Here is a 26,172-nt window from a genome sequence, read left to right on the forward strand (position 1 = left end):
ATTAAAATGTTGTTTTATTGCAGAATACTAAGCATAACCTTCGTGATCAGACTGTGCATATGAAACAACTCATTATTAAACTGCAGAAAAGAATCTGCACACACATTTAAATAATATTAAGAGATTCAAGCCAGACTGAACTTCAGACTTGAATTTACAACTTTGCTTTAGTCAATTTATCTGTTTGCTCAAGTCTTCTGTCATTTGATGACTTTTCTGTGCTATATTTAAAAACCTGTCTGTCTCAGTGGAAAATATTCACAGTATTCACAAACAGCTGATAACTATGCTTCATCTCATCCTGGACTGAGATCCGGTCAAGTAAATCCCTGTGTCCAGACAGAGGCCACAGAAGTTGTTACACTTTTATATAGATTATAAAGATGTAAATACGGTTTGCTGCCCCTAAGTAGGAGAAGGTTCCAGTACTGGGAACATAATGTTACTGGATTTTTGTACAAGTTAGCTGAATTTTCATAGAACTAGTAAATTAACTACTTTTATGTGTTAAATGCAAAGGATTAATTATAATGAGTCATGAGTGAGTGCTGCATCTACTCATTTGCATGTAGCTCACTCTGCATAAATTGAGACCTAATCTGTTTAAAAGAAAGACTGGCTGGCTGCATAATGAGTTACACCTTATGCATGGAGAGCCCTGCACTTGACAGGAGAGCCCAGGATTTCCCTGTTAACTTTGTTTGCTGGCAAGACAACTGAATCTCCTGTAAGAAGACGACTTCTGTGTGTGCTCTAAGTTTACACATGTGCAGTAGCTTGAATGTAGGATGCACTGAATCTATTGCTGGTGCTTTGCAGCTTGATGTGAAGTACACATGGCAACTTCATGTGTATCTGCTAGTATCGATAAGATTGTAGCTCTTTTGTTAGCTCTAAGGGACTTTTTTCATTTCTTTATAAACTATGTCTTATGCTAGTGGAAGATTTTAGTTTTCAACAAACCCAGAATCCCATCCTCTCTCCAAAGTGTAACACTGTCTGAGAGTTAGACAAGAGCTACTCTTGAATGACAGCAAATGAGGAATTTGACACCTTAGAAAATGCATCTACTTTCATGCACACCATTAATACTTAGTGTTTCTTGGCTTTTTCTTGGCTTTTATCTAGCAGGGTTTTTTTCTTTGTAATGCTCTGGATATATTCTGTAGGTAGACAAATACCAGCAATGTCATGTCTTCAGGGCAGGCAGGGAGCATGGTAAGACTTACCAAACTGTCTGAGATGACCTGTGCACTAAATAACTTCCAGTAGGGACTTTTTCCATTTAATTATTTTTATTTCCTGAATGTTTGAGAGTGACCTCTGGTGACCATTTAGATGCTCCAGGTTAGCTCGTGTTGAGCATCTGGCACTTCTTCATAAATAAAGTTTTTAGTGTACTGGTTTTTGCATTGGATCTTGTGGGAATTAGGTGAACTAAACATCTTAAAGCTTCCGGTACTACTTATTTCGGGGAAGATTTAAGTAGGGAAAGAGAAGGTGATGCTTTGATATCTGTGTATATGTGTGTGTTGTTTTTTTTTACTGTGATACTGAAACCATCTATTCTTTTTAGTTTAGTTTTATGCCAAAAAATTCTTACTCACGGCAAAACTACCTTTTATGCAAAGCGCTATATGCGGCTTACATCCTCAAAAAAAAAGTCTTGGCTTTTTGCACAGAGATAAAATTCCTTTGTGCAAAAATCTCAAAGGAGTCTAAAATATTAAAGAATAAATAAGGAAATGTAAAATTTAACTGGTGGCTTTCTTGTGACCTCTTTTATTGATAGATTTTTTTTTTTTGTTTTATAATATGGTAAGTAATATACTGATACTAAATAAGTGGCAGTTGATGCCGTGGTCTATGTTCTTTCTTTGTTCTCTGATACTGGATTTCATGTGTGAGGCTACTATTTGACAGTACTGCTCAATGTAATACTTTCTATCTTATGTACTTTTGCCTGTAGTTTAGATGGGTCTTTGGATGTTTCAAATAGTTGAGCTCAAAAGAAAGCCTTCAGGGTGAAATACCATTTTGGATACTTAAAGTGGCTGAAAGAAAATGAAGGGAAGTGAATACTAATGAAGGAACTGCTGTAAATGATTGGCTGCAAGTCCAGTTTCTCTGACTATAGAAAAACTAACCGAGGAGATCTTTGAAACTGCAAATAACAAATTCAGAAATGGTAAAACTTATATGATATTCAGACTGGTTGTGTCACATGCTGCCATCTTGTGTCTTTGTGTTTTAGAGAGGAAGAGGATGGGAAGGTCGGGATTTAATTTGCAAGCTCTGAAACTGAAAAATGCAGACATCTGAACCAGCTTTTTCACAATATCAAAATAAGCATTTCTCTTTGATAAATTTGCTCTTAGTCACTTGGTCTTGCTGAAAGACAGAAATGGCTGTAGGCATGAAGTAGCCAGAATACTTTGGTTTAAGGAAATGAGCTTCTTCCATGGTTTTATTGAGCAAATCAAAGTGTAAATGCATTTACGAGAATGACACAAGTGCTTATGTTCCAGAGCGACAATGCTTGCAAGGTGGTGGAAGCAACTTCTGTGCAGGAGTCCTTTCCATGTCCTCCTATTACCTGTTTGTGAGCAAGGAAATCAGAATAGCTTGTGCTAAGTGGGCATCAGACTGGTTGCTGATGCAATTCCATATGGTACTGTAACATCTACTTGAACTCTACTGTAACATATTCACCACTGTTAGGAGCCCCCCAGTTCCTCAATAACCAGACATAGAAAAGCTTTGGGCAGTTTTATAGGCTCTGTCCCACCAGTCAGAAAAGGTCTCCTAATTTGCTTTCTGTCTTTAATTTTTTCAGTCACATGTGTTAGGACATGAACTTCCAAGTGTTTTCACACTGATAGTGAGATGTGGCTTTCCAGCATATCCAGCTCATCCATGGCTGTTGTTTCTTCTGCTGAATAGATGCTTTCTTCTTTCCTTTCCTAATAAATTAGCTAGTGCGAACTGACTCTTCAGTGCTTGACCTGACCCAGATCCAGGAAACCTTTTTTTTTGACCTGCCCCATTTTGGAAGAAGGAGTTGTTGACCACTGACCAATCCTGTGTAAATGTTAAATAGGATTATTGATAGTAAAACCTTAAAAGCATTTGTATTATTCTCTCTCTGTGCTAGATTTTCACACTAAATACATGTTGCATTGTTTCAAGTTTTGTCATGTCACAAGGTGTAAATGCAAATAATAGCACATCATAATTTTTCTGTCTTTTTACATTTATTTGTTTTAATTCACATTCCACGGAGGACAACAGTTAGAATCAACAAAATACACTATTTAAGTAGGTATCACTGGAAGCTAAAAATATGGCATGAAATTAGCTGAATACTTCTTGGAGAGCAAATGGAATAGTTACAATTTTCATGACATTTGTTCTTGATTAATTATGCTTTACTTAAGAAACTAATTTAGCTACCTATGGTCTATGACATGTCTTATGTCCTTATTTACCAACTTTATAATCAAAAAGACTAGAAACTCATGGAATGGAACTGGTAATTGAACTTTACCATTTTCCATTTATTACAAATACTCATTAAAAATACAAATATAAATGCTACAAGTTGATGAGGTTTTAGTGAGAGGCATGTTACCATTCAAACAGATGAGAGCACTTTAAACTCAAGGGGGCTGAAGTTGATATCAACTTGCTTTTATTGTGTTGGGTTCTCCTTTCCTCTCCCATGTCCTGGCAGAAAGACTTACTGACTGTCCATGAAATGCATGGAAGGTGATAGCTTTTCTTCAGCTCTTGATAATTGCTGTGGAATACCAAGATCACAAGAACAGTAAATGCTGTAAGAGATAAAGGGTCCCTTCTTAAAAGGGACCATGGTCTTTTTTATCTTCATCTGGCCAGACAAATTTCTCCTCTCCAGACAAATTTATGCTACAGGATAAGGAGAGTCCCACAGATTTCATTAACCTATTGCTTTTCCTGTGTTATTCAGTGGTTTTATTATGAGTCTGATTTGGAGCTTGAATCTGAATACTAGAGGAAGGAGTTTCATGGAGAGAAATATTGGGCTTCTAACTAATAACTTAACTCTAAGTAATTTGTATGAGAAAGATTCTGAAAAGTAGCCCTGCTGAAGCAAACCTCTTAAATGACCACTTACCCACTAGGTGTCTCTGATAGTTTTTATGAATTTAGTTTCTCTCATCCTGAAAGACAGTTTCTGGATCTCAAACACATGCATACATACCCTGACATTTATTTCTCTGCTTAGGCTTTCTTTTGAGGTGGCAAATGTTTGGGGAAAAGAAATGGCAAGTGAATGTTTCAAGTCAGTTCACTTTTGTACTGAGCTAACCAAGGCAGGTGAAGGCTTGAGGATTGACTCTAGGCGTGGGTGAGCATGCTGCAGGCATTCCACAGCAGAAGGCATTTCATTATAGCTGTAGCCAAAATCTCAGCCAAGAGGTGCATTTCAAAGAATAAATAATTAAGATAAGGTAATTAAAAGTTTTACAATGGAAAGGTGAAATAAAATTAATGAGGTGAAATGAAATTGGTAAAACAGGGAAATTTTTCAGCTCTCTTCAGGTACAACTTCATCAAATTGAATTTTAAAGGCTATCTAACTCTTTTTGGAAGATATCAAAGTTTTGGTAGTTGTTTTTTTTTTAATTATTCACTGTATCTGGATTTTGAGTCTTCATTTAACTGTCCCATGCATTCTCTTCAGAGAATTTAGTAGCTCAACCTGTTTTAATATTAAGAAAGAAGAAAAATAGCCGAAGGGCAAGAAAGAGTATCAGTCCTTAAAATGAAATCTTATGTATTTTTTCCTGAAGTCTTTTTGCTCTGAAGTCTGTCCGGGGGATCTTTATTTTGTCAGTAATAGAAGCATTCTATTCAGGCTTCTAAATAAAGTCTATGCAATTTTTAAAGTATTCTTTTACTTCAAAAGCAAGTTTACTATAATGCTCTCAGATCTTTTTCCAGTAGAGGTATACTATATAACTTACTCTGAGCATAGTAGATCATAATAGCATTAGACAGTGTCTAAGCAGGAGAGCTACCTCACCATCTTCAATATCCAAACTAAAATCAAGATGTTTTATAGTGGGAAGGGGTTACCCCGCAGTTACTTCTTTAAAATAGTCCACTGTGGTGAGTCAAGGTTCGCTGACTTGTTATATGTTCATGGTATATGTTCTTGGACTTGTTACATGACACTTTCCTTTCTGAGTATGACCCTTTTTTGCCAACAGCAGCTGTGAATCCCTTTATTACCTTACTTAGGCAGATAAGGCAATTCAGTAGCAAGTAGAGGCTTACTGCTTCCAGCTTAATCTCTGACACCAGAAGTGCTGGGAAAGATTTTTTTATAACACTAAACTTTCTAAGCCTTTTGGTGCAAGTTGCCTTTACAAGCAACATCTTCTATTGCATGCCTTGCTCTTAGGATAGTTCAAAAACTGTATTTTTTTTACTCTATTTCTTGTCTGAAATTGCAAAAGGTAAGCCTTTTTATAATTATGTCAAAATGTCTGTCACACAGGATTGGGGCTGTACAAATGCCAAAGGCTTCTGCCCACAGGAGTTTAAAATCTAAGCGTAAATGAGACAACTGAGGGATATAAACTGAAAAGGAGGAGTAATATGAGGAAACAATAAAATGCTAGGAAGTAGTCATTCAGCAGAGGAGCAACTGGCTTTTGGAGAGGAAGACAGCAAAGAGTCTAAAATAGGGTAATGAAATAACTTTGCAGATACTTTCTAGGAGCTTTTGTGTGCAGAAGGGCACCATAGGGGAAAAATACGTAGTTCTTTAACAAGTAAAGCGAAGGACAACAGAAACAAGTTGGATGATGGGAAGCAAGAGGTGGCAACTGGCGAGAGTAGATCATGAAGCACTGAGAAGAATGAAGGCAAGCAGAAAATGATGCAAATTTTTGGCCGCAAGCTGTGATAGCTTCAAATCCTCTTAATTTTTCTTCTCTGAAAGAATTATGTTGTAGAACATTAAGGTTAAAGCGTCCATCCTACATACAGTATGTTACAGTTTATTAGAAAAGTTGCATGTTAATCTGGCATAGTGCTTTCTGTTCCCTTTAAATTGTGGTAACTGCAGAATCCAAATGATATATTTAAAGATCGAAGCCTTCTGAGAATACATCTGATTCTTTCTTTCCTTTTGTGTGTCAGGTTGTTGAAATTTTCACCCTCAGTGGCTACTGCCATGCTTAATTAGGAAGCAGATCATAAGAGAAACTGCTTCTTCACCAACTGTGACCAGCAGGTATTGACAAGAAAACTATGTAAACTCTACAAATGACTACTGGTGTGCTTAAAGAAGCAGAAAAATATGTTCACTTCAATGTCCCTGGGGTGTTCAGCTTTGTATGTTAGACAGCAGCTTTTACTGGAGATGTGAGCACAGTGCTTGTGAGCCTGCAAAAATCTATAGATAACACTCCAGCTGTTTGGAGAGAGGGGGGAAAAAAGTGCACAAAAAACCCGCTACCCACTTATTGGTACAGTGTTGTCAATACTTAACTCTGTGGGTTCAAAATTTTTTTCTAAGGGATACAAAAACAAAAAGAGGTGTTCGTTTTTCCAGTTTTCAAAAGACTTTTTGATCTAGTTGTTTGGTGCCTTTTTCTTCCAGATATCGGTACTAAAGCCTTAAAGCAGTCATTTTCCCGTAACAGCAAGGTTCTTCTCTCTCTACCACCATGAAAATTTTAATTGGTCTGCTAAAATGGTTCTCATAAGCTGCTAAAAAAAATTTATTCTACCAAATTTATGGTAGAAGCCTTATTTAATGTATATTAAGTTCTGGAAAGAATTGTTGCCTTTTCAAATAAAATCCTGCTGTTTGTTATGCTGTTAGTACAGAATTAATTCTACATCTTAATTACAGACAGAAGCAACTCAGATTCCCAAATCATACTTACAAATAAACTTTTACATTGACCCTTCAATGAAGTTAGGATGCAGACAAGATCATAGAATCCTAATTTGTGAAGGTGCTAATTTGTATATCATTAGATCCTGTGACTTCAATGGAACTAGTACCCCTGGGAATCCTTCGCATGATAAATTCGTATTAAGCAACAGCCCACCTGTGGGGAATGTGTGTGTGTGTATATATATGTATACATGAAAACATCGCAGTCCTTCTGTATAACAATTTTATGAAAATAAGAATCACAAAGTTATTTAGCACAAAGAAATTACACTGTAGGTGGAGAATGCAGTATATTTGTACCTTGATTAATTATGAAGTTCTCTCTAAATTACTGATTTAAGGGCACTTGTGATTAGTTATGCAAAATTTCTCTCTATAAAATTCAAAACCAACATACATTTCATATGCTTATTCATAGAGTTATTCACATACCTGAGTATTACCTGTACTAATTCAAGAGTGCTGTGTTAAATTAAAACTGGCAAAGAATGAATCTTGCAGGCCAGTGCCAATAAGACCTTTTTGCAACACTGAATTATGAGTAGGTGCAATTTGTAAAAATATTTTTTGTAGATTGCCTATGGAAGCTGTGGAATTTCTTAAAATCAGGTTATACAAACATCTGTCAAGAATGGTAACAGTATTGTTGATCCTGCCTTGGGGCAGAGACACAGAATAGATGACCCCTTGAGGTCACTTCTAGACCTATTTTCTATGATTCTGCATTATGATGCCACATATTGTACCTATGTATTTAAAAGTTATCCAGGTATAAAAGTTTATTTGTACTATTTTGTCCCACCCCTGTTTCTTATGCTTTTGGGATTCAAGCATATAACTAGGAAGGAAAGGAAAATAGTTCCTAATTAATTATGGAAACTTGAAATGCCATTTAATTGCATGTTGCATTTTAAGATCTACCTTGAGACTGATAAAGAATAGAGTGGATGGGAGAGAGAAAAGGGAAACAGCATAGATCAAGACTTGAAAGTTTACTAAATCAACTTTTCTTGTTAAAATATGTTTCAAAGGAACACATCTGTAAAGACAGGAGGGAGAATTTCCGTGACAAGTTTGTGAGGAAGAAAGACTAGCATCGCCTGAAAGGGATTTGGGGACTTGCATTTTAGACCTGCCAGTGCAGAGGTGACTTAGTGTGAAGTCCCAACCATGCACGGTGCTGAAGATTCATAACTCCTACCAAGTTCAGCAGAATCTTAAGGTGTGTACAAGGGCCACAGTGATAAGTTCTGCTTTATACAGTGATCACCTTGTCCCACAGGTTTTCCATTTGTGCACTCCTAGCTCTGTGGATAAAGGAGCTAGAATTCAAAAGACTGAATGTTGCATGGAAATAACATTTATTGAGGAATATTGCTTTCAGTTCTAGACAACGATGGTACCTGTTTGGCAGAGTTGTTAGCTCTTGCTATTGGCTGATAAAAATAGCATGCTCTTTCAGTCTCTTCTTCTGTGCAGTTCGTAAAATGTTTATAGCCTCTTACCGTATGCTTTGTCCTGTGTTGGAATGAGACCAGTTCAGTTACCTTTAGGACTCTTCAAAGCTAGAGGGCAGATGGCAGCAACAACATTTATGCCTAAGAGTTGGCCTGCAGTTTATTATCAGCTCCAGTGTCATCCTTTGTTCATAGGCCTCCCAAGCTCAGAAACTAAAAGCCCAAGGGAGGTGGTTATTAAACTGGAGATGAAAAAGCATACTGTTCTGTAAGATGCTTCTTTTTTTGAGAAAAGAAAGGAAAAGTTTGGGGGTGAGGAAGAGGAATAAAGGGGGAGAACAAGCGTTATTCCTGAGGAGGGATGGTCTAAAAAAGGAAAATCAGTTCTCAGTTGGACAGAGCACTGTTCTCTCAGAACTGGCCTGTTCTCCCAGAGCCTGGATTAGTGTCCTAGCAGATGCTCATCAACCATGTTTTGATGAAACACCATTCTTGTTGAACAGTCAAATGTTTCAGTTTGGGTTTTGTGTAGAAAATAATCAATTTAAAAACCTTGGAATCTGTATGGATTTGCTGTAGTGATCGCCAGTGCAGACTGTAACTATAGTTAATATAACGTAGGTGGTACGACAGACGGACTGTGTGGCTTCTTTCACCCCAAACTAGGTGAAGCTTGCTAGAACTAATGGAAATTAAACCTCTTGTGAAACCATACCTCAGCAACAGTTTCACAGGTAGAACAGAATTCTTGTATCTTGACTCTCGTAGCGTGCCTTAACTGCAAGTCATCTTTCAGGACTATTAACAACTTCTGTCTGGGCATATGCATGCCAGTTGTTGTTGCTTTAGAGTTGATAGAAGACATTTATTATTTTGGATGATGAGGCCCCCCACAAATTTTACTGACTTACGATTTTTTTAAGCCAGTATTAATATTTCCATCATTGAAATACATGTCTACTATTAAGTTGTTGAAGATGCACTTTAAAGCTACTGTATAGTAATAGACTGAAAGTATTTAGGTTTTTGCAACTGACCCATTTTTAGAAATTTTTGCAACACTTGCAGATTCAGAATACAAACAGCTACTCCATTTATAGAACACTCATTAAAAATGAAGTAGCAATTTAGTAAAGGGGTAGTTAAGAGGTCAATAAAAGTCCCTGCAGTATGGGATCTAAAGCATTTCTTTTTATTTGTTAAACTGCATATTATTTTCCATCAGAACAACTCTGGTAACATGCAGGTAACATAACATGTTCATTACCTCAGATATGTACATGCATGATTAACTTTATGATGATGAGTGACAGTACTAAAATAATAAACCTACTGATAATGGTAAAAACATATGCAAATATTCACTTTAAAAAAATAATAGGAGCTAAAATATTTTCTCTTGAATTGAAAAGTAGTTAACATACACTTCAAAAAGCACTTAGTAATTTTATATGCTTCTGATCTTAGACATTTGGCCTGATTATTCTCAGGTGAGGTATGACCTGGCTGCTCTTATATTAGTGGGGGCTGTATGCGCAGATGTCTTGCCTCTGTGAAAACCTGGACTTTGATATTAAAGGTTGGCCACTTAAAAAGGAAGCATTATAGTGTATTGGAAGTTTCTGAAAAGGTAGCCCAAAGTTTCCATCTCCATGGAGTCTTGAAGTGTTGTGTGTGTATTCCGAATCTGAGATTTCTACAGAGGATGACTAGCTTGAGCCGTCTTGGTACTGGGTGCTCATTTGTCCCAGTTCATCAGGTATTTAAGTAGGTGTGAACAATTCCAATGGATTTTGAAAGTGAGCTGTTGACATGAGACTAAAGCTTTATATGTACTGAAGTCCAAATGCCAGATACAGCAATCTAGCTAAAATATTCTAGGACTTGATTTAGATGATATATCCTCTAAAGAAGAGCTTGCTGAAAACACAACATGATTTGGAAATAATTATGTACATATTTTGCATAGTTGTCTTTGTTAGGGATGAAATCTTCAATAACAAAATACTGTAGGCAAGCAGTTTCAGACTAAAGTATGGCTTTTTTGCCTCAATGAATTTAAATGTGTGCTTAAAATCAGGAGCAAGGTTAAGAGCTTTTTTTTACTGGATTTCTCTCTTCAAATCACATCTTGAATAGAAAAAATAAATGAAAACATAGTTCTAAAAGTTGAGATACTGACAATTGATCTTCAAGAAATAAGTTGTGAATTACAAAATGGTTTTTAATGGATTGTGTTTCAGATTTCTATTACATTAGACTTTTCTTAATGTTTATCTTTTCATGCTGAAAAGGGTTACAGCTGTACACATTTAAAACTTTGTCAACAGATAAGCACTCTCACTATTTTTAGTATCGCTATTATGTTCATGATTTTTAAAACACTGTGAAACCTTAAAAACATTTTTATACTCTTGATAAAGACATAAAATGCTAACATTTTAGTAGCAGCAAAACTGTTTTATTCCATTTTAGGAAAGGAGGAAGAAAGTCAGTGATGTTTATCATTTTTTACTTTCTAAAGAGCCTGGAATCTGTATGCATTAATGCACTTAAATTTTACAGATGACTATTTTAAATAAGCTTTAATTGAATAGTATACTGAACAGATTATTTCACTGATTTTAATTGCTGTAGTTCAGTTTTTTTATTTGAAACATTCAAGAAGTTTGCAAGGGGAACAAATTTAGTAATGAACCACCAAACTGATAAATAAATTGCATTGCATAGGAAAAAAAATAAGGGCTTTACTAAAGAAACAGTGAGGTCCTTTTTAATTAAGGGAAACAAGCTTGAGGGTTTTGGGGGAGGAAGTGTTCTTTGCCAGTGTGATTATTTTTGTAATGCAAAGAAGAATCAATTTACAAAGATGTGGTTTTGGTAGTTTTTGTTAGAATGGAAATAGAAAAGAATCCTTAGAAGTGTTCCATTTCGAGGTAGAAATGTCAGTAAAGTTGAGCAGGTCTAAGAATATTCAAAATCAGAGTAAACATCTTCCAGGACTGCAAAAGGAGATTAAAAAAAAAATCCTGGGAGGATTTATTATATGCAGTTTTCCGTAAGGTGTTTTGTGACTTAACATTTAATCCATTTTCCTCTTGTGAACCAGGTAAACCCAGTTACAAATTAGGACAAACTTGCTTTTCAGTTATATAATTCACAGAGCAAAAATACAACAAACCTTGGTAACCCAAGGAAAGTCACATTTCTAAATATTTAGTGTAGAATTTTTCTGTTATTTACGGAAACTGTATCTTGAGAGTCAAAGCTCATGTTCAGCATTTTTATGCTAATAGTCCATTTATGGTAAAGGCTGTGTAAATGCATAATCCACTGCCTCTAAAAGCCCCAGACAATAATTATTGAAGAAGTGCATATTGAAGAAATAGAGAATGACATGTTTGGCACACACTGATGATGATGATGATGATGATGATGATGATGATGATGATGATGATAATAATAATAATAATAATAATAATAATAATAAATTAGCCTGTAATAACAGCTGAATTAGATTCTCCTGCTAAGTCTCCAAAGTCTCCTCTTTCTACTCTGCTAGGAGTGTGTGCAGAGCCTCTATCATGTAAATCCAGAACACCCCTTTGTTTTGTTCTCTGTCATGTACACAGACTTGTATTTTGTCACTTCGTTACCTGCCTTCAGCTACATTCCATGCTGAAACCCTTTCTTTGAGGGAAAGTTTTATTTCTTGATTGATTTATATGATCTTTAATTTACATCATTGAAAATCAACTTCTTAATCCCTTTGGTTGTCTTTTATGTTATCATCTCTTCGGTGCATAAATAATTGTGAGAAGATATTAAAATATTTACTGGGCATGAGATCCCAGAGAGACAGTTGAAGTCTTTTTATATTTAAAACATAGTTTACGTGAGGTCATGTGTTTAAAGTAGCTTCTGGCTAGACAGATCCTGGAACTGTTTCTGATAGATGGGAATGCTACCAAGAAATCATCGTTCAACTTTTCCCTTTTAGGCCATACTTATGTCCTAAATTTGTACAGTATGTATTTTATTACATAGGCTGTATATAGTTCAAACCAATACAACCAGCGCTATGTTAGTTTTTCACCAGTGTCCTGGGTATGTATCTCTCAGTCTTGAAATACAGACACACATTTTAATATAGGCTTCCTCCATCCCTTGATTGAGTTCCTGTGCTGTATATTCACTAATACTCTGAGCCATACTTTCTTCCTTTCTTGAGTCTTCTGTACAACAGGATTCTTGGACAGTACTGCACATTTTTCTATGGAATACTAATTACCTATACCTAAGTACATATTACTGTTACGCAGGTAATTAAGGGAATATGGGGCTACCAGTGTCTACGCAATCATCTTAAGAAATACTAAAACCATATGTGCAGCAATTATTTTTGTATAAGACCTATAATTCAGGTGCAATCTTAAAATCTGGAACAGTTGGTTAGCGTTTGAAAGCAAAGACTAAATTGCCTTTTATGGCTTGTTGTTTTATTTAATCATATATGAATACTTAGTCTATTACTCGTTTTTCTGTCTTCAAGGTCTCATGTTGTGCTTAGTAGTACTTCTGTTTCATGTGTGGTGTTGTTTCTTCTGTGAAGCTTTAAATAGGATATAGCCATCTAAAGTCTAACCGGGATGCCGTACATGATGGAGGCAACCAGTGGAAGTAGAGACAGAGGAAGGAAAGCTCAAGAAGACAAATAAGATTGGGATACAATTTAGGCATCTTTTCTGTGTCTTATTAATGTCTCTAAATAGCAACACATCGGTTAGCATTTCGAATGCAAAATTTAGAAGTTAACATACTATTGTTCCAAATTTTATAAAAAGTTGGTGTGTGTGCATCTTGTGTCCAGTGAGTTTAAACATATATTATATATATATGTTATGTATGTTATGTATTTAATACTACATATTTAATAGCACCATATTTTCAGTTTTTCATAACTATCTAATTAGCAATTATTTTGGAAAATAGTCCATGCAGATCATTAGCTCAAGCTGAATGTTTCGCAAACCTAATCTATTTATTTCAGCTACATCTAAGAGTTTAAAAATAAAATGGGGGAAAATACGGGAATAACTTCTTAAAGCTGAAAAACTTGAAACCTCTGTTATTTGTAGTCAGGGTTTCCCTCTCCTGGATTCACTTTTTGGGGTCTGTGGGGAATGTGCTGTAATGGTCACGAAGCCCCCAGTTCCCCCTGTTGCTTGCATACTGGAAGAGCCCTGGCCTTCCTTTCCCAGCGGCTCGTGCCAGTCTGTTCCCTTCTGCTTGCTCAGCACCCTCCTGTTTTTTAATGCTCCCTCGCCCGGCGTCATTTTTCGTCGCTGTGCGCTTCGGTGCGGCTGCTGCCTCGCAGCCACGGTGCCGGGAGGGGGAGCCCGGAGCCCACGCGAGGTTCTTTCGTGCTGGGCCTCCCACTTCTGCAGGCAGGCCTGCCCCAGGCGCGGGGTAAAGAGCTGTGGCATGGTGGAGCGGGCTGCGGGCAGGTGGGTGCTTCAGATCGCTTTGGCTGCCAGTTTGCAGAAAAGATTCCAGGTGTTTAAACAGAAATGCATAAGAAGTCTGTAACTTGACCAGATCGGAGGCAAATTTTCATGCGCTGAGTAAAATGCTGACAGGTCCTTGTCATATTCCAAGGCCCTATTTAACAAAACAACACTAAAGCTGCTCAAAGAGCCAGTTGCAGTATATTTTTTATAACCTGAACAAACAATGTGATTTTCCCCTAGCTTCATTCTTGGAAGCAGCTCAGCTCAGTAAGTTGCAACTTTCAAGAAAAAATATCTGCTTGGGCAAACACCCAAGTGCGGAGAATTTCAGCTGACAGTTGTTTGGCAAAGATGCGTGCAACTGAAAACAGGATTTGCTAATAAACCATGTTGAATAGCCTTGGTGTAAATCATTCTAACAGTAATTAAAAAAGCAAAGGTAGACGGGGAGAACTGAAAAAGAATGAGGAAGGAATAAAGTGCAGGCACAGACAGGGAGAGATGAAACCATGAAGGTAAATGCCGAGAGTGCAGGGCAAGCTAAATAGGAGGGATAAAGATCATGGAGAGCATAAAATAGTTGGATAAAGTTGGATTGTAGGCGTCATTTTGCTGTAAAGAGGGGTTTGCTTAAGTGCTTTGAAACTAGAACAGTGCATAGGGCTACAGCTCAATTTCAGAAAAGTTGCATAGTCTTAATCAAATAGTAAAATGTGGAGAGTACAGACATTCTGGGTTTATTAGTGTTATATGATCTATCCTTATGACCTGTTCTAAAGCTATTGAATTCGGTGCAAAGAAGTCTCACTAGCAGATGGGATTTGTATCCTATACTTAACTGCACAGGATGTTTACTGAAAAAGCATCTTCAAATCTCAATAAGTGAACTTGAGAATGCTTTGATCTAGACCACATCCAAGGCAGTGGATTGGCATCTTGAACCATCTGCTTGGTTTTGGTCTTGGAAATAAAGTATCAAATTAAAATCCTCTAGGATGCAAGACATTTCTATTGAATTATTCTAATCCATTTGACCATGTCTTAAAAGGATTGATTCAGTTACTTTTGATATGTCTCTAAGAGGTGTATGTTTAGTCTGTTCTAAAATTCAGATTTCAGCTAAACCTTCTAGCAAGGAAGTGTTGACCAATCAATATAGAAGAAATAAAGACATGCCCATTATTCCATTATGCAGGGATAATAGTAAAGAACATAAAGCCAAAATACAGTAGACTAAGAAAGAGCTTACAGAACAATTTGTTAAAGACGTAAAACTAGCATTATTTCTTATTTCAAAAGAATCAGGAAAAGGAAGCCTGCTAGTCTTTATGGAGGCGAAGTTTGCAGGTGATACTAAATTATTCAGAATAGTAGAAATAAAAGCCAGCTGCAAAGAAACACCTCAGTGATACTGAGTGATAAAATGACAAGTGAAATTCATTGTAAATAAATGTAAAGCAAGTCTCAAAGGGTTAAAAAAAAGCCTTTATGTGCCCAAGAATGGACTTCAAACTGATGAACACTGTGCAAGAACTACACTGTGGGATTATATTAAAGCTATGAAAATAGTAGTAGTCAAAAACAAATTGAATATTAGGATTTTTTAGAAAGATACAGAGCAAAATAGAGGACATCATGGTTACATGCAGTGTCACAGTGGTGCACCAGCACCTTGAAAAAGTCAGGAGAGGGATGATTAGGATGAGTTAAGGATGATTAAATCTTTCAAATAAGAAGCAAGTAGGACTAGGAGTTTTCAGTCCGGAAAGAAAATTCAAGGAGGCTATGATAAGTTTTATCAATTCACAAGTGGCAGGTGAATAGATTATAACTGATTGTTTACTGGCTCTTCTGCTACAGGGACGTGGGGGCATTAAATGAAACTAGTAGTTGATATGTTTACATTAAACCAAAGGAAGTATTTGTTCATGTCTCTTATGCCATGGAACTCCTTGCCACAGGCTGCTAGAAGTTCATACTGATTGAAAATGTAATAGGACTCATTATTGAAAGAATATCCATCAAGGACTGTAAAGCTAGTAATTCTGGCTCAGACAGAGGCAGCACCTTACCTCACGGGAGGCTGGGAAAGTATACTGGGAAATAGCACAGTATGCTTGGCTCGTTCTTGTACTCTCTCTTAAGCATCCATGATGGGCCACTGCTAGAGAGAGGATACAGGGCTAGTGAAGTGCTTGGTTGGACCAAGTATAGCCTTTTTTAGGGTAAACTTATCATGTTTCATTCAAAACTGCTGCCAAGATGCAAGCGTGCTTCAGTTTGCATGTAGCTTCAGGGTGATGAGCTAGCTTTTTCTTTTGTGTTTTTTTAATTTGTCTTAATCTGAAATTAACATCTCCATTGAGAAGAATGGGATAGGCTTTCTAGATCTTTGTTGTAATTTTCTGCTTTCATGGCTAATTATATTTTAATTTACTCACTACATATTTTCATATCTTTTTTCTGTATTTAGTCAGATATCAATTGTTGTTTTGCATTTCATTCCTATATTTTCTTTTTAATACATCTTGAATGAGAGCAGAAAGAAGAGTTGTGCTGTAGAGTTCAGTGCTTATTGCAGAAAGCTACATTAGACTACACAGTTTTTAATCATCAGAAAAACAATAGCAATATCTTTCATTAATGACCTGGTTAGTCGAGATTCATAGGTGACACTAAGCTAGGAAGACTGCAAGCACATTGGAGGACAGGATTGGATGTCAAACTCTATATTGGAGAAATGGCTTGAATAAAATAGACTGCAGTTCAGTAAGGGCAAGTACAAGTAAGAATAAACAGAAACATTTACCTGTACAAATCCCAGGAGTGGAATCATTGATTAGCTAACAGTTCTGCACCGAAGAATTGCATGGGATTTCATGGATTACATACCAAAGAATTATTGCCATCAGGCAAAGAATTAATGCCATCAGGCAAAAAAACAGGCAAAATGTAAGGATTATTTAAAGGGGACATAGTCTGAAAGCCATGTGAAGTGCCTGATCTGTTCTCCTTTGTGTTAGGTCTTACCTGAGGAGAGCAGTCCAGGATCTGGTGTCATGTTCAAGAGGGATATGAACCAACAGAAAGGGTCTAGAGATCACTGGAAATGGGCCAAAGTCGAGATGACTTTCAAGGGAAACTTAAATGAACTGTGACTTTATTATCACATATCCCCTTAGTTTTTTCTTGTATGGTATGACAGCTTCAAATTCATTAAAAGCTTCTACAAGAGAAGAAGTCCTGTTTTGGGATTTATCACTTAATCTTTATGTTACTTTTTGCATTGGCATCTATAATATGTAGATAGGTCTGGGTTCCTAACTTTCTCTGTGAGCTTGCTGCATTTTTATATTTACAGCCTCTTCTCCTCTAGCATGTGACTCCAGTCTTTCATGCCACTGTCCTTTTTCTTGTTTTCTGTAAGTCAGCCAATGTTGCTTATACTTTCAATATAAATTTCAAACTGTGTGTTCTAATTGTATAGTTTCTGGTCTTCACAGAAGTTAGTGAAACATGGAAAGTTGTGCTTTGAGCTGAAAAGTGAAAGCTATGGTCATTTATTCAGAAATGGAGATCCTTCTCTGCTCCTCTCTCCACATAACTCAATAAAGAAGACAAATGTGTACAAGCCAATTAAGTCTTGATTTAAATGCTTTAGTCTTGATTTAAATGAAACTTCTGTAGAAAATATATTATGTAGATTGTTATGTATTTTTATACGCTCTAGCCCTAGTACTGCGATCGTAGAAGTGCAGATTTCTCAAACTGAATTCAGTTTCCCTTTGAGCTTTTGTGTATCTGTTTCATAATAGATTGCATATTTAAGACACTAAACAGTGTATTTTGAAATACAGCTTAAAATGTCCTGTTTCTTAGTTGGCTATCCTTTATTTTGTTTTTTTGATTTGTGGCAGATAAGTCTTCAGCAGTATTTTGTGGCAGTGACACTCCCAGATTAATTGTGCGCTGTTAAGAGTACATCATTTTGTCGGTTTTAATCTTATTGCCTTTTTGTTTCACTGAAACATGTTTTCCCTGAACTGGCAAGTGGATAAGCCAGGGACATCCCAGTACCTTTATCTAATGTAGCAGTCACTCTAAATGCAAACTATCAAGAGAGGGAAAAAGTACTCATATTTTGAATATCTGCATATATTAAGAAATTATTTATGCTTGCAATCGTCTGTTGTCAGCCACCTCTGAACTCCTCCCTCTGCTGAATCTTTCAGGAGAGAAGCTGACCAGAATGAAACACACTATCCCCTGTCACTCTGAACCATTAATTTGCAAAAAAGCGTTAAAACTGTACTGGTATTTTCTACTTCACTGCTTTTACATGCTGTCTTTCCCTTTGTCCACTGCTGTGCATCAAACTGAAGTTTTCGTTGAGATTTTGAATGTTTCACAAAGAACCCTAGGTTTAGGGCTTTCCAGGCAGTCTGAGGGATCTAGATGTCCGTCCTTCATTTGAAATTCAAATTTCAAGGGAATTAGTAATTGAAACTCCCTTAGGCTCCTCTGAAACTCTCAGTCTGTGTCTTTTTCTGAAGAGTTGCATGGTGCAAGGTCCTAAATTAACTGGGTGCTGAAGATTTCCTGTGTATTCCTGCACTTTTGATTTCTGAGCTAGTTTTTTAATCCACAGTGAATCTTTACTTCTTACCCCTAAACTAATAGTGAAGTACTTTGTGAAAAGCTCTTTAAAAGGTCAAGTAAGCTGTGTCAGCCTGTTCTTTCCCCTTTGCTGTTTTGCTTGCATGGTCAGTGGAATCTAGAAGCCATGTAAGAAGTTTGCTGAACAAAAGGAATATGTGTTGAATTAAACAGTGATGGGGTAGATACGTCTTTAGCATATCACAGGTCCCTTGCTATTTTCTTAATTTTTTTCAATATAATTTCTCCCAGTTTGTATCAGTGACCATGACCTTTCTTAGTACTGTTCAAAACTTAAAAATTGCTATCTTTTGAGATAGTGGCTGATATTTTAAATTGTTTGATAGTTTGTCATCCCAGTAATTTAAAAACCCTCCAGAACACTTGGATGTATTTCTACCTGTGCTTGGTGATTTAGCATTTCATTTATCGTTCTGTTGCAGCAATGCAGCTCACCATTACCAATCTTATCCCTTATATGGTTGCCTCACCTTTCTATCACCTGGACACTCAAGGTATGTGGATTTGCCTGTGTAATATCACTGTAAGGTGAGAAGTATAATCTGAAGAGTACAAGATGAGGAAGAGAGGGTTTTTTTGAAATGCTTAGTACTGACGTAACTTTGCTACTAATTTAATTATTCTGTGATTGACTTCTGTGGGACTAAAATTAGACCAATGCTAAACACTTCTGAAAAATTTCACTCTAAAGGTTTGTTTTCAAGGGAAGTTACTGGAAGGAAGCTAAGGTGCGAATTCTAAAACACTTTAACCACGTAGCTTTAACTTCCCAGGTGGAGAGTCTGAGAGTGTAAGGATGGTTACTCTACTCGCAGAGCATGTAATCAATTGTAAGTTCAAACTCCATCTCATTTAATTTTAGCATCTCTGGCAGAAGCATTTTTGCTCCAGCCTCCACAGGAAAATGTAGAAATTGAACTCAAATTCATCCAGTCTCCATGCTAAGCTCAACCCTAACACCATCCTTACTACTTTTGCTTTCTTACCTGCACTGTAATAGAATTGAAGTTTTCCTAAGGTTTTACATGTTATAACAAATCTAAATTTTTCCGTGCTTGAACAGCTGTTCATGCTTCCAATGTGTACACATTTATGTGTTTACAATAAATTTTTATAATCTACATTTATCAGGATCAGTTGCTTTGCTCAGGAGTCCAAGTAATGTAAATTCTTGAATCTGACTACAGTATTTCCTATTACCGCCTATTCTTTCTTTTGCTATGTGCTATATAGGCTATGTATTTGCACAAATACAGCATCTGATTTTGGTCATTAAAATGATTAATAACCTGATTTTGTCTACAGATACATCATTTTCTGCTTTTCATAACTTTCTTCACTCCTTCCTACCATCTTTGTTGTGCTTTTAGTAGGAATTGGTTATGTGTCATAATTTAAAATACTCCACATCCAATTTCTCATCCATACTTAAGAATACAGCAGATCCATAAAACAGATTTATGAAATAGGTTGAAGTTCCTGGTTTATTTGCCTGCTACCTTCAATTTGGCTGAAATATGGTTTCTGGGAACATTCTCAGACTGTGACCCACAGTTACATCAGTGATTTTTTTTAATGTCAGGGGAAATAGTTTCATTTTATGAGTATTTTTTGATGTGCTGCTCTATAGTATCTCGCATAATTTTGGTGAACTCTATAATATAGAAATCGAGACTCCATCACAATTATTGAACTTCTTATTTTTCACACATGCACTCACTGAAATGTTGTATGGTTCTAACATCTTGATTCTGATCTTACATATTTGCTCTGAACTGTAATCGTTATCTATAAACTTGGAATAAATGACGTTTTCCTTTGGCTAGAATTCCTGTTAAGGCATCAGTAGGTGTGACAGCCTTCTAAGTACATCCATGTCAGACGTTCCCCCTGGACATAAAGGTTCTGGAAGAAATTTAACCTGCTCTTAATATTAATGTTTTTGCTTGAAACATATTTAAATTGATAGATGCCCTAAAGAATAATTAGGGAATGAGTGTGAAAATATTTTAGCTAAGAAATGCTAAACTATGCATCAAAGATCAAAATTCAGCATTAAAAATGTAAAACAATATATACCATTTATAGTTTCTAGATAACATACTGTCCTCTCTTGAGAGGCAAAGCTATTACTGTTGCTTTAGAACAGAGCTGGCATCAATAACCAATAGCTTACACTGCTTACTTTCATTACCTTTTTTAGCATCCTATAAACAGAAATAACTATTGCATATTTGTATAGTTCCCAATTAAATTTAAAATCCAGATTTACTTTCCTCTGTGGATACATTTTAAGATAAGAGGACTGAACATTCATAATCAATAATGCAGGAAAGCCCTTTATAGCCTTGAAATTAAACATGACATTGCTTTAAATGGAAAAATACATTTTTTCACAAACTGGACTGGGAGGAAATAGTATTATGATGTGCTTTACAAACTGCTTTATGTATAAATGACCAAACAGTGAGGTGCTAAAAGCTAACTGAGAGTAAGAGAAGGACTGATAGGATCTGTGCTGAAATACCAACATCACTGGTCATAACCTCCTTCCTAAATAAATTTCACATTAATCTTTCTGAATTACTGTATGTTTGTGAGCTTAAAAAAAAGTTCAAGTACTTCTGAAACAGTGCAAGGCTTGGAAGTATGTCGTCAGCTGCAAATTGTTTGCAAACCTGTGCCATTGCACACACTCCAGTGTGTTTCTTCCCTCTTGCTGAGTGTGGAAATGGCTTTGAAGGCTCTCAAGAGCCTGCTGCCTTCCAAAGAGGGCTCAGCCATCCATAGGAACACAAAAGCTGCAGATGCTCAACATCTCTAAAGATTTCACCACCCGTAGGTAGGGAATTAATTGTGGACCAGCTTCTCCTGTCTTACGTTAAGCACTATCTAACTCTGTTTTATTCATGGAGTCAGGTAGTACTCACTGTAAGTAATGGCAGCAGAATCTCTTTCTGGTTTTATTTGCTATCAGATGCTCTGATTTGGAAGTGTTGGCTTGGTGCTTCACACACTGTTTTTTCTTTGAATCCCACTGGACTTGCAAATTAGCTGGTGTTGACCTGTTGGCCTGTGTTTTTATTCTTTGTTCTTAAAGTAACTAAGCTGGTGATGAAGAAGGCCACAGCAAAACTGCTGAAAAGTGTCCATTGACCCTCCAGAAAAACTCAGAATGTTTTGAAAATGGGAAAAAATAACATGCTCAAAGGTAAAATATACAGTGAGATAATTAATTTTTAAAAATGACACCCTGCATAGGAGTTGCTCAGTGAGTTTATGGGGCAAGAGAAGCAAGAAATAGGATGTGCCAGATGTGTACTGTATATTTAAAACTATTATACACACACGCGCGCGCGCGCACACACACACACTCTTTGTTTCATACAACAAGGCTTCAGTAGTTAAGGAAAATAGTTAAAAGAGAAAGAGAATTGAACCATTCTTTTTTAAATTTCTTGAGGAAAAATTAAATGGACTAGAACAGTATGGAATGTGTGGATTGAGAGCTATACAATAAGAAAAACTGTATTTCCATTTTTTATTGTGTCTATAAAATGGCGATGATCGATCACAAAATTGCCTCTTTTTTTCCTGCTTGAAGTGGTGAAGGGAAGATATTTGATCATGAAGCGCGAAATAGGATAGCACATGCAAGTGTGTTTTCCTTCTTTCAGAGAGTTAGATGCACCACTATCTGCAGAAAGTAAAGGTCTTTTGAGGGTCTGGAACTGAATTAAAGCATTTCTGCTTTGTGTTTTGTCTCTGTGAAATGGCTGTGCTGACTTCGTTTGGGAGGGAAGGAGATTGAGAGTGCCGGATAATGGCAGTGCCTTTTGCCTTTATGCTATGTCAAAGTATTGTTTCTTCATGAATTTTCTAGTTGTGTCAGTGTAATTTCGGTCTGCTGTCATATGATACCTTTTTGAGTAGCTGCAATGAGTTAAAACCCCGGAGCTGTACACTGTAGCCACTATTAAAAGGATGATTTTGAACAGTGTGACCCTTTAGTGCTCTAATTAATATGTAGTTAAATGTATGAAAGCCCCTCCCTACCTCTGCCTCTTTCTCCTGGGTTACAGGAAAGTTTCCAGCACTTCTTGCCAGCTACCAGAGTACTGACAACACTGTTCAAACCTAAGTTGAAAACTTTAAAAGGTCATTCTAATATATCTAGGTACAACAGATGTTTTCCAAAGTGCAATTAGAATTTTGATTAGAACAAGTGCTATTTATAAATTTTGTCATCATAGTCAGCAAACATAATATTTGAATCTGGGAGGGAGTATGGCCATGCTCTCAATCAGTCTCTGACCACATCTCTGATGGCTCCTCCTAGTCATAGTTTCTAATGTGACAAACTCTTACCATTTGTCACAAGTCTCACAAATTTGAAGTCTTAAAGTTCAGATCCTGAATCTATGTGATGGCTCATAAATACAACTTTTACCTAAAGACCTAGGTGAAAATTGACAGCCAAAGCTTAACAGCTCCAAAGAATTGCCGTAAACACTGTCAGCCGTCAGAGAGCCTTCCTGAGCAGTTGTAGCTGATTAGAAGTGAAGCAGCATTAAATGAATAGCTGGGGAGGCTTATTTGGGTGCAAGGTGGCACTGAGCTGTGGGGGAGAAGTGATGCTGTATGGCGGGGAGCATGTTCTGCTTGAATTAACCATGCTGTTTGATGGATTGGTGCTGCAGGTATCTTTTCCTTGGCTTTAGAGATTGAGAGCACAACGACAGAAAGTGTCTTTTTGTGGGGAGACCTTCAGCTTATGGATGCAGAGACTCTTCTGGTGCAGGGGGGTTGTCCTAATAACTGGGTGGATGGGGGGCAAAGAGAGGAGCAGAAGCTGCACTGTTTTTCAGTGAAGTTTAAGAGTTTCTGACATATGTCTGTATGTCTTTAACACCTTGACTTTAACACCTTGACTGCTCATTTGCCCGGGGTTCAGCCTGTGCATTAAAGTTTGAAAGATTTGGACTGAAGAGAAGTTTTACGAAGTTCTGTCCTTCCTAACTAAAAAAGTGCCAATTTGCCCATAAAGGAAAATAGACCTGGTCTAATGCTGAGTAATGGGTCAGGATAGCTGATGATACGCTGTTTGCTTATTGATCTGAGTGAAGTAATTCTTTGGCGATTTTCATTTGCATGTGGAATGACAGGTTTTGGAGAGAACCTTTCCAGTCCCTGTCTTCCTGTTTATAAGAATAGTGCTTTATAATATGGGGAATTTCCCCCAATTTTTAATAGTTTACTTAAAATTTTAGGTTGTTTAAAAAGAAAAAAAAGTTATCCTGATGGAGAAAAAAACAAGCCCAGAGGTCTGTCTCTAAGCAGGAATATACACATTAAGTCACTATCAGAATTTTCACAATAAGCAGAATAACTAATTGGACTCTTAACAATGATACAAAGATATTTTACTTCCCCCCCAGAAACTGTAGGTCTGGTGTGAAGTTAAAATATGTATAATCTAATTCATATGTTCATAGAGTACTTTTGTCCCAAAGTTAATATAAGAGTAAGCAGAAAGTTTTGTCAAGCCGCTAATTTTACAAGCCCTGATTATATGGCACCTAGAAATTTTGTTACAGCTCACCAATCTGTCACCATCCCTATTTGTAAATGGTCTTTGGAGGAATTTGAATGCAGACATTTCAACTCAAATTGGGTTGAAATTTGGCATGTGGAATAGCCCAGATGCCATTTGTTTTAAACGACATTTAAAATTTTTAATACATCGGTGATGCCATGCTTTGGTATCAAATCTTGATTTCCTCTGAGATGAGGAATTGAGGTCTTTTAATGATAGCAAATGTAAAAACAACAATAACAAAAACGTTTAAGTCTAGAAAACTATTTATTTTTTAAGTCCTGTGCCTTTGTTGGGACTTTCGGTACCATCCCTGCTAGTGTTTCCCCTGAAAGACCATCAGTCATTTCTCCTGATCATGGTGTGTAAATGCAGAAAGTAAGGGGCACACATGACTGTAAATTCAGAAAGTTCAGAAAATTATATGCCATGCTCTTATAATACAGAAGTTATACAGGACCCAATACAGCAATTTTTGTCAGTCAGCATTGTATAACTTAACTGGTTTCAAGAGTCCAAAGCCAGAGCCTTGGAAAAGTTCTCCGAAGAGTTATTATGGAGGGAGGGAGGTGGATCCTGCCTGCCAAAGCGGCAGACTTGGCTGACGTGCTTAACTGTGGGGACGAAGCTGCTCCTTGCTCTTGAGGCTCGGGACTCCCCTGGCCCTTCAGCTGCCGGCTCCCGGTGGGCTCTTCCTGGAGCCTCTCACCCTGCCTCGGTGCCTGCCAAGACCTCGAGGCAAAATCTCCACAGGTTCTGCCCAGAAAAACTCTCCTCTGAGCCAAATTCTTCCCTTTCTGGAGTCCTTGAAGTTGCAATGCTTCTGAATCTCTACCAGTTCACAGTAGCAGATGTTTAGCCTCATTTTTTTTCTGTGCCAGGAAGCTGTGCTCTTTACAAGAAAGCTTAACAGAGGGTCTGGGGTTGCCTGTTTGACAAGGATGCCCTGCCGCGTTCGCCGCTCTGCCCAGCAGAGCCAGGCAGCCTGTCCTGGTTCCCCTGCGAGAGCTGCTGCTGCCGCCTCTCAGCCGGGGCGGGAGCTCTTCCTGTGCGGGCCAGGTCTCACACGAATCCAACGCAGCAACTTCTAATTTTAATTCCTAAACATCAGTGAATGTCAAGGTATTCTTCGTGAGAATGGGCATGGGCAAATGGATATTCAGCTAATAGGCAGAGGGGTCGAATACCTGGAGGCAGAGGGGTCGAAGTTTTGCCCGAGTAAGGTCTGTAGGAGCGACCACCAAAGCTAGACATCAGCCACACATGGCTCCATCTTGCACTTTATAATTGTGTGGTTAGGGCTTATCTGGCTGAAGGCCTCTGGCACTGCAACTTACTGCAGTTGTCACTGCAGTTTGTATTGGTCCTCATGCATAATGGACAGCTACAGGTGTAAGTTTAAGTCCACGAAAACGATAATGTGATTTCATTTGAAATATGCCAATATGATGTGTAGAGTGATTAGGTATATAAAATTGGCCTTGTCACCTGTATTAATCTGACCACTATCTATAGTTTACATCTTAACAGGAATAGATTATTTTTTAGTCTCTACGAGGCAAAGAAGAATATATCCGACTTTATGTTAAGGGAGTTCATGATATTAGAATTCAATAACTTTTATGTGGGTGTTTTGATTGTTTTATTTTCAAAGATACCATAAAATACAAATGTGTAGGCTACAGCTATAGGTTTATTTAGCTCAGAAATATATTACTGTATATTTGTACTGTATATGTTACTGTACTACTTTATATTTGCAGTCACATTCTCATCAGGCAATTTGCTATCTTCACTTATCAGAAATAGGAATTAGAAAATGTAATGCTAGCTGTAGGGGAGCAAACTTTTTTCAAAACTCCTATCTGCTAATGTCACCTGCCAACCATTTAATGTGTTTATAGTTTCTGCTAACCTTTCTTAGCTTTCCTTTTAATCCGTTATCATCTGCATAGCTGGTAGAAGGCAAGCCTG

This window comes from Apteryx mantelli, chromosome 7, assembly GCF_036417845.1.
Source record: "Apteryx mantelli isolate bAptMan1 chromosome 7, bAptMan1.hap1, whole genome shotgun sequence".
Classification (NCBI taxonomy): domain Eukaryota; kingdom Metazoa; phylum Chordata; class Aves; order Apterygiformes; family Apterygidae; genus Apteryx; species Apteryx mantelli.